Below are 9,750 nucleotides of genomic sequence, written 5' to 3' on the forward strand. Positions count from 1 at the left end.
AAAAGCCCAAAAAGTCCCCAAAATTAGGAATTTGTTTTGTATCTTTAAACCCCCTTTTTTTTTTTTTTTTTTAATTCATTTTTTTGGTTTTTTTTTCCAAAAAAATTTTTTTTGCAAAATTATTTTTGAAAAGGCCCCTTTTTGGGGAAAAAAAATTTTTGGAAAAAACCGGGCCCTTGAAAAAATTTTTTTTGAAATTTAAATTTTTAAAAACCCTAGCAAAATACCCTTAAAAATTTTTGGTGGCCGCCATTACTAAAAATTTTAAAATTTAAAAGTAAGGGAAACCAAGAACAATTATGATTTGCAAAAGTGCCCCCTTTGTTTGAAAGTGTTTTTTTTGAAAAAATTTAAATTTTTTAAATTTGTTTTTGGTTTAAACTTTTTGAAACCACAAAATAGTTACATTAATTATAAGCAGTAAAAATTCATTTCATTTTAAGGTACTCATTTTTGGGATTTTGAAACCCCAAGAAGCAAAAAGTTTTTTTCCTCCAGTTATTTTTTTTTTTTTCCCCTTATGGAAAGTTTTAAAAAGGGTTCAAAAATTTATTTTCTTGGGGAAATTGATTTTAAAAACCACTCAGCCTGGTCTCCCCTTTGAACATCGGAAAAACCGATTTCAGAACGGTCATAAAAATCCTAAAGTAAAACATTTGGGAAGCCGTTTCCCCGCTCAGGGAAATTCCCACAAACAGTCCTCATGTTTGAAATTTTCCGAGAATCTCGGCGAAAAAACCCCCGGGAAATCGACTATAGAATTTGATCCTATAAAGTATGATCATCCTTTCCATTATAAATTCATCTTAGACAAATTTTACTGATGATTTTGTTCCCCTTAAACGGTTTTTCCTGTGTTCATATTTTGGGTTATATGTATGGTCCCTTTATTTTCCCAGGGTAGTTTCCCTCATTTTATAGTATCTGCCTACTCTACACCTATATTATTTTAAAAATAATATATTTCTAAACATAAAAATATATTACTTTTTTAATTTTTTTAAAACTCGGACTTTTTATAAAATTTTTTCAAAATTTAAGGGGGGGAAACAGGGGGTTTTTTAAAAACTAAACTATTTTTTTGAAAAATTTAAAAATGTATTTTTTTTTTCCAAGAACCAAATTTCCAATCCCCCCCAATAAAAAAACCCCCGGGGTTTTTTTTTGCAAATTTTTGGGGTTAAAACTTTTAAGGGGGTTTTTAAGTTTTTTGGGCAAAAACGGGAATAAAAAAGGTTTCCCATGTATTTTTTTTAAACCCAATCTTTCTCTGGGGGTTTAAAAATTTTTTTTTAAAAAAGAAAAACTTTTCCTCTTAAAATTATGGGGGTTTTTCCAATTTTTTTAATTTGGGTTAAAATTAAAATCCTTTCCCAAACCTCCCCCGGGGCATTTTTTTAAAATTAATTTTGGTTAAGGGAAATATAACCAACACTTTTTTTGAGGGGCTAAATTTCCTTTTTTTTGTTTTAAAAAAAAAAACCAAAAAATTTTTAATTTCAAAGTTTGGTTTTTTTTTTTGCCCTTTACTCCGCCTTTTACGATTTCCTTTTTTTTTTTACCTTTTTGTTCCCCAATTCGCTTCCTTTTTATGTAACTCTTTTTTTTTAAACCCTTTTTAAAAAAAAAACCACCCCCAAAAAATTTTTTTTTTTTTGGGGGGGGGGGGGCCCTTTTATAAAGGGGGAATTCCGGGGTGGGGAACCCCGCAGGGGGGAAAACAACTCAATGGGTTTTTACTAAATTTTTTTATTTTTTTAGCCCCCCTTGGGTTTTGGGTTTTTTTTTTTAAACCCCCCCCAAACAAACATCAAAAAAAAAAAATAAGTCCCCCTTGAATTTTTAAACCTTTTGAAAATAAAAATTTTTTGGGACTTTTATACTCTTTTTGATTTAAAGACCACTTTAAGCTTTAAACCCACTTTCATCCCCCGTTTAAAAACTTTAAATTTTCCTTTTTATATTAGTTGTACAGCTACACAAAAAAATATCGTTAGAAAATTGGCCCCAAAACTTTTTTTTCTGAAATAAAAACCCAAAACCCCCTTTTTTAAAAATTTATTTGGGGTTTTAACGTAAAAAAAAAATGTTGCAACCATTTTTTTCCCAATATTAAAGTTTTAATATTTTTTTTTTTCCCCCACTGCTCCCAAAAAAACATATTTTAAAGCGTCTAAAAACCTTTAGATGTCTTTAACAAACGTCCTATTTTTCAATAAAAAAAAAAAAATTTTAAAACTTTTTTTAAATTTTTTTTTTTTTTTTTTTTTTTTTTTTTTTTTTTTTTTTTTTTTTACTCAGTGTTTTCAGATATCGGTAGTTGATTTCAGAAATACTTATCCAATATTTTCATTGCAAAATCAATAAAAAAAGTACTTTATCTGTCTAATTAAAGAATATGTAGGCAATAAGTTTGGGTTGCTTATCAAATGAAGTAACAGAAAAATATATTAAATAAAAGTATAAGTGTTTGGTGTACGTATATCCAAGAATATTCAATCCGGTCGGTAAACGATATAAATGTGGGTTCTACCGTCCAAGACTTGTGTGTAAACGAGTTATAATGAGGGGGATTTTTCTTCTCTATTTTTTAGTTATTTTCTTTAACGTAGTTTTCTTTATGGCGATAACGAATTTTTATGGCGTTCATACGATAGTTAGCTTTTACGCGTAATGCTGGGTTTTTAGCGCTTTCATCTAGCCCGCCTGTCAGTTTTTCTTCGTTTCTTTGCGCGCAATTAGCCTGGGGCGGGCGGGGCGGGGAAATTATTCTCTGTCGTTCTCCGGCGGGGTGGCGACTGATTTTCCCAATGGTCTGGGCGCGAGCAGTTACCGTAGGATGCTTTTCGCTTGCTGGTCTGCTGGGCCTTTATTTTAAGTCGTGATCCTCTCCCTATTCATTTGCTGGTGGCTTGGTTGTGAGTTTTGATTTGCTTTTACTTTTGCCTAGAAGCTATGCTGTTGGGTGCTGAACATAATTATTGTAGGCTGGCGTTGCGGATAGCGGGGGAAACGCAAAAAAACCTCGTACGCTAGTCCCCGGCTACCAAAATAATTTGTTTAATTGCACACTCGAGTTTTAACCACCATTTTTATGGTTTCGGAGTGGTTAATTTTTAATTTTAATTAAATCATTAAAACACACACATATATTCATCGCCTCAAAATTTCTCGCATTGGGGAACGATGTAGGTGCACGACCTTGCTGTGTCCACCAGCTTTTCCCAGAAGTCTGCAGTCCAGCTCTCTCACTTCCGCACTTCGCTATTTGGGGTTAGCGGGTCCTAGTATTACCCAGCTCCTAGTTTCCTCGTTCCATTTGTGTAGTGGGTCAATCCTCGAGCGCCTTTTCATTTTCAGCTGGGGTCATGGCCCAGTTGTTCTTCTCGCCATTTGAGGGGTAGGTCCCAGCTACGTTTGGCTGTAGTTCAGCGCCACCGTGATCGAGTTTGTGTCGCGACTCCTATTTATGAAGTTGGTGCTGAGTACGATTTTATTAGTTGCATATTTTTTTTTTTTGGATTGGCAACTAATGGCTGGATTTAATTGAATTTTGGAGAATCCATTCACCTACTGGGAGAAAAGGGAAAAAACCCCCCCGCCGCCCCCACCCCCTCGCCTTCCGTTTGATAATTTTACGTTGGTTTATATTCTTTCTATCCTTTGTGCAGTGTTGGGTGGGAGCGGGTAAAGTTAAAGTTTCGTAGTTTCTAGATGGCTTTTCTTTGCCGCGACCCAACCGGACCCAAACCCCCCCGCTTTAATCTAATATGGGAACAGTAATGCTATAAGAGTTAAGTTTATAAAAATAAAGATTAAATAATATTAAAGAATATAAAGTAATAATCACAAATAATATCACCCCAGCATACGCCCGCATTTTGGAAATATTTATTTTATTTTTTTTTTATACAAAATTATCCTGATTCCAAGTCACAATTTAATTTTGCCCAATAAAATCATTCCGATTAACTCTCGTGGGGGGTGGGAACTTTTTTTTGCTGTTGGTTGTGTTGGGATGTTTGGTTGGGCTGTATGTGAGATAGTCGGGGTTAGTCGTGTGAACGACAAACAATACGTAACTTGAGGAAAATCAATTCATTTTTCGAAAATCATATTATGGGGGAATAAATAACAAATTTATATAAACAATGAAGAAACGCAAAAATAAAGGAAAATGAAATTGAACAAGGATAAAATAAAAATGTGGCATTTGATTTGCAATTTATTTTTATAACAAAAGTGGATAGTGTAGTGAGTAAAGTTTGGGAGGTTTCTCTATTGGGCAATTATTCATTTCCCAAAAATTTTTATAAAAATTTATTCGAGCATATTGTTTTTATGTTGTATTCGGAAAACTCCGGACTTTAGGAAAAAGAAAAAAAAAAAAAAAAAAAAAAAAAGAAAAAAAAAAAAAAAAAAAAAAAAAAAAAAAAAAAAAAAAAAAAAAAAAAATAAAAAAAAAAAAAAAAAAAAAAAAAAAAAGAGGGAAAAAATAATAAAAATAAAAAAAAAAAAAAAAAACAAAAAAAAAAAAAAAAAAAAAGAAAAAAAAAAAAAAAAAAAAAAAAAAAAAGTCCAGTGGGTGGCCCCCACATTATCCATATTGACCTAGTGAGTTATACATATGAGAAAAAAGCAATTTGATATTTGCTTTTTTATACGTATATATGTAATAACAAACAATCTGTAGGGATTTATACATTTATACACTATAAATATAAACCAAATTTTTGGTGTTTATGTATATAAATTAATTGCATGATGTATATATATATTATGATTTTTACAAAATATATAGATAGTCTATTACTGGTATTTGCATAATGTCTGTTTAATACATTTATGTTATATATATGACCATATGTAATTTATTTATTTATTCACAGATACATAATTAATAAAAAGTATTGTGTTAATTTGTAAAAAATTATACAATACATAAGTAATCACTAGGTATATATATTAATAAATATATTTATAATCTACCTAGGATATATATATATAGTCTACAATGTTTCTATGTATTTTATATATATATTATATATTATGACATGCTATATAATATATATATATATTTGTATATTTTTTATTATTATAAATAATATGTACATTATCGTACATATATGTAAATAATTGTGGCCGTCATAATATATACATAAATATATATAAATATATAAATATATTTATATCTATATTATATATGTACACAACACATACTTTTATGTATTTTCTGTATACATATATAATGTAGAGTCATACATAATAACTAATATTTGTAAATGTGTAAAAAAACAATATATATAATATACATATTTTACATTCCAATTATAACAAAATATAACAAATATAATTGTTTATACATACATGCATATGATATATATAATGTGCAATATATGTTTGTTTGTATGTGCCATTTTTCTTTACTGTTTTAATTATAGATACACGTTATAACACCATAATATATATATTTATATATATAATAATATTATATAAATATACATAGACACATATTTTTTAAAAATATGCGCATATGTGTATATATATTATGTACAAGTGCAAATACACAATATAAACACAAATATGTATATTGTGTGTATATATATACATAAATATACACAAACACATATATTATCTTTATATAAATATACATATTTATTACTGTTAGATATGGTTAGATAGAATAATCATCTTCCCTGCTATTTGCAATATTAAGCAGGTTTGACTGGTCAATGCATATATGATGCTGACTGTGCATTGCACTTTAACTCTTTCGTATTGCGGGGGTGGCTTTCCAATGTGGCTATATCTTTGGATAACAATCTTGGAACATTGATATCTCGTCCAAAAAATCTTTTTCTACATATTTGGTTTGATTCCCTTGATGTAATTTTTTACCTAGTAACATATGGACATTCCATGAATCCAAGTTTAGTTTACTAAATTAGTTTATTCTAGATTTCTTATAATTGTCATCCAGGGACATGTTACTGCTTGGCAATACCCCCCCCCCCCCCCCCAATGGCAAATAATTAAGCCAATCCACCCCTAAGAGCACAACATTATTCACTGTACCTTTTCGTGCTTTCTAGTTACAGACCAATCGATACACTCTGTGATTGCCACTTTGTTTAGACAAATTGTGATTTTACAGTTTACAGTACAAAAATTTCCATCACTATTTTTTTCCTTATCATTCAGGTTATTTCTACATAAATTTCTATGCTCTTTTCAGTATTCAACTAAGTGTTTTTTTACATCATATTGGTTGTTTTACATATTATATAGGTACAGACATCCAATAAGCTGTTGGTGCAAAAAAAAATAATTTCTCTGTTGTCAGGCATTTTTACCTTGGAGTATCCTTTTGGGACTTACTTACTATGTATATTTCTTTTATGTTTGGGTTCCAGGCTTTCACTGGAACCTTTCTTCCTACTGCTGTTGTGATCAGGCAGTGTGGTAATGCCCATAGGTGTTTTTGGGTCGAAGGTAAACAAGATTTCCTGGGTCCATTGCTTTCTTCCATTGCGAGTCCCTGGAGATGCAATACCTCTTGGTAGGTGACAAAATTTTACGGGGGATACTGAATCAGTAGCAATGAGGAAAATAAGCCATTATGTGTAAAAAATGGAGAGCTTTTTGTCTCCATTTCCATCAGAATTTTGGTCCTTAATCATGAAGGTTTCTGTCTTCTTCAGTTGAATATCTTCTTTCTTCATTAGGTTATCTGGTGGTCACCTTGGTTTCCTTGAAGTGATTTTTGCTGAAGTCTAGTCTCCACCAAGATGTCATCTTCATCTGAGGTTACTCATCATTCAATGGTTCGCTATATTGGTTAAGTTTTCCATATACTTTACATATATATTTTCTTTACTGTTTGAGATTCTTGCAAAGTAAACAGTAGGCTGGGCTTGGTCATATGTCCCACAATTAATTATTCCTTCTTACTCTTGGGATCAAGTTTCTTCTTCTCTTGTTCATGATGCGGACTTCTTACTCCAAAATAATCATTTTGCTGATGTTTGGCCGTCTTCCAGTATGCATTGCTGCTGGAGTTCTCTGAGTCAACAAGCAGCTTACAGCATAACACATATATCTTTTGGGTAATTTGGACTCAGTCAGTAAACATTGAGCCATGTCAAAAATTTATGTGTATGATTCTCAATGTTCCATTTTATGTGAAGAGTAGGGTGCAGCTAACTCTTTGTTTATCTTATCCTCTTATAATTCTTGGAACTCTGATCCATCAGGGTGACAACGGCCTACGTTTCTCTGTATCAGGAAGCCTACAAACATAATATGATTATATCCATTAACTACTCGAAAGAGGTGGCGAATATTCTCACGAAACCAAACCCTACATCTTCTAATGATTTTCTCATATTACGTTGTGTAACATTTCCCAGACGAAGATTAGCAGTACTTTGGCGATAATGTGAAAATCACCAGCACATCGGGAAAAGATACATGACATGATACGGGACAAGAAGCAGCTCAGAAGCAACCTAACAGTGCTGTATATCGCGATACCTGCAGCAGTTGCAATACAGCTTACTATGGTGAAACAGGGCGAGGTTTTTCAGCAGGATCAGCGAACATCGAGTGAATCCGTCACATAGAAACTTCCAACGCCATGTGGTACGTGTCGATGAAGCTGGACATCTACCAATTGTAAGGAAGCAAAAATAGTCATGGAGGGACTGTACATACAGAAAAGGAAGGTCATGGAAGCTGCTTACATCGCGACGGAGAAAAGCATCAACGCAGCGTCGGGTAGATTCAAACTATCAAAGGTCGCAGCTGCAATTATACGAAACAAGTGGGAGGTCACAGTCGTCAGGTAGTTCATCACCTATGTCTGATATATATATACTCTGTATTTCCCTTAATGTATGTATTTCTGACGAAGACAAAGTCGAAACGGTCAAATACATCTCTTGTATTGTGAAGATATTCATTCTCATTATCCTTTTATACATTTGTCACATGAACGCGGTTCATATAATAATACATACAATATATATCTATTCATATATATACACATAAAAAATAAAACTGCAAGCTTCCCATGATAAAAAGTTATTTGCAAGCTTTATATATGACCAATATTTAGAAATGGTTGTAATTTTATTATCACAAATGGATTTTAAATATATTAACAAGTAATTGAGGAAATTACCTATAAAACTGTCTCTTATTTATACTCCTAAGATAATAAAAAGGATAAATCAATGCTTGCTTTTAACTATTCCTGTTAGAAAAAAAAAAAATATTGACAATAAATTAATGGACTGCTTAGAACAATGACTTGGTAACTGGTAGTACAAAAGATAAAAAACAAAAAAGAGTAATTTGTAGTAAAGCCTAAAGTGCAATCATTAGCAAAGTGGGGTACCTCTGGTAAACACTAGGCCACTATAAACAGACATTTATGGGGGCAAACAAATATTTGCTTCAACAATCATAAACTAGGTTTTTCTGTAATATATTTTATATTTTCTTTGGTAGGACCCACTAAATAAAATTGTTTTCAGAGGTCATTCAACTTTCACAAAAATTATCACTGACCTATGCTATATATACACTCACACACACATATACATATACGAGGTACTTACAATAAGTTTGAGACTTTTTTAGTAGGGGCAGTTATAATCATCTCAAACTCTTGTAATTTTGATGTCATTACCATATATCTAATGAGATAAACACCAGCATTATTTGTTATTCCAGGGTGAAAGAGATGGCTGTACGTGGAAGTTAGTGACCCTAATAAACCACACTGGTCACAGCTGACTTTACTGTAGAATTACAGTCGGGACGGGAAGGACACTTGGAAGGTGGATGTTTATAAAAATTTTGGAAAGAACACTACGTAGACTTATGAACTTTTTCAGACTGTTATAAATTAACTGTAATGGGCAGAGCATGTGTTTCATTGTCACAAAAAAGTCTGTGAAGATGATGAGATGTGTGGGAGGGGGGGAGGGAATTCAGAACAAAGGGTGTTTGTGTGTGTGTGTAAATGTCTACATACAATTTGTGTGTAACCTTGTGCATGTGTATGTGTGTGAGTGTGAGTTGTGAGTGTGTGGTGTGTGTTCATTGTATGCATGTGTGTGTGTGTTCATTGTTTGTGTGTGTGTGTGTCATTGTATGCATTGTGTATGTGTGTGTGTTCATTGTATGATGTGTGTGTGTTCTTGTTGCATGTGTGTTTCATTGCATGTGTGTGTGTGCATTAGTATGCAGTGGGGTGTGTGTGTGTGTATGTGTGTGTGTTGTGTGTGTGGTGTGTGTCTTCGTACAGGTTGTGTTGAAAAGTATACATAATGTGTGTGTTCATTTGTGTGCAGGTGTAGATAACACAGATTATTTGTTATTCCAGGTTGAAAGAGATGGCTGTACGTGGAAGTTAAGTGACCCTAATAAACCACACTGGTCCACAGCTGACTTTATTGTAGAATACAGTCGGGACTGGAAGACACTTTGGAAGTGTGATGTTATAAAATTTTGGAAAGAACGCTATGCAGGGCTTATGGACTGCTTCAGACTGCTTATGAATTAACTTTAATGGATATGGTTTAATGGGGTTTCATTGGTTAAAAAGTCTGTGAAGTTGATGAGACGTTGTGGGAGGTGGAGGGACTTCAGAACAATGGGTGTTGTGTGTGTGTGTGTGTGTGTGTGTGTGTGGAATTGTCTACATACATTTGTGTGTGCACTTGTGCATGTATGTGTTATGTG

General features: G+C 32.6%; 1 non-coding gene across 1 annotated transcript; it reads right to left on the reverse strand.

Annotated features, from left to right (window-relative positions):
• Positions 1-578: 578 nt before the first annotated feature.
• On the reverse strand, positions 579-785 carry LOC125030143. Its single transcript, XR_007115333.1, has one exon. It is a non-coding gene; the product is annotated as a small nucleolar RNA U3 (small nucleolar RNA).
• Between the last annotated feature and the right edge of the window lie 8,965 nt (positions 786-9,750).

This window comes from Penaeus chinensis, chromosome 10 (assembly GCF_019202785.1).
Source record: "Penaeus chinensis breed Huanghai No. 1 chromosome 10, ASM1920278v2, whole genome shotgun sequence".
NCBI lineage: Eukaryota > Metazoa > Arthropoda > Malacostraca > Decapoda > Penaeidae > Penaeus > Penaeus chinensis.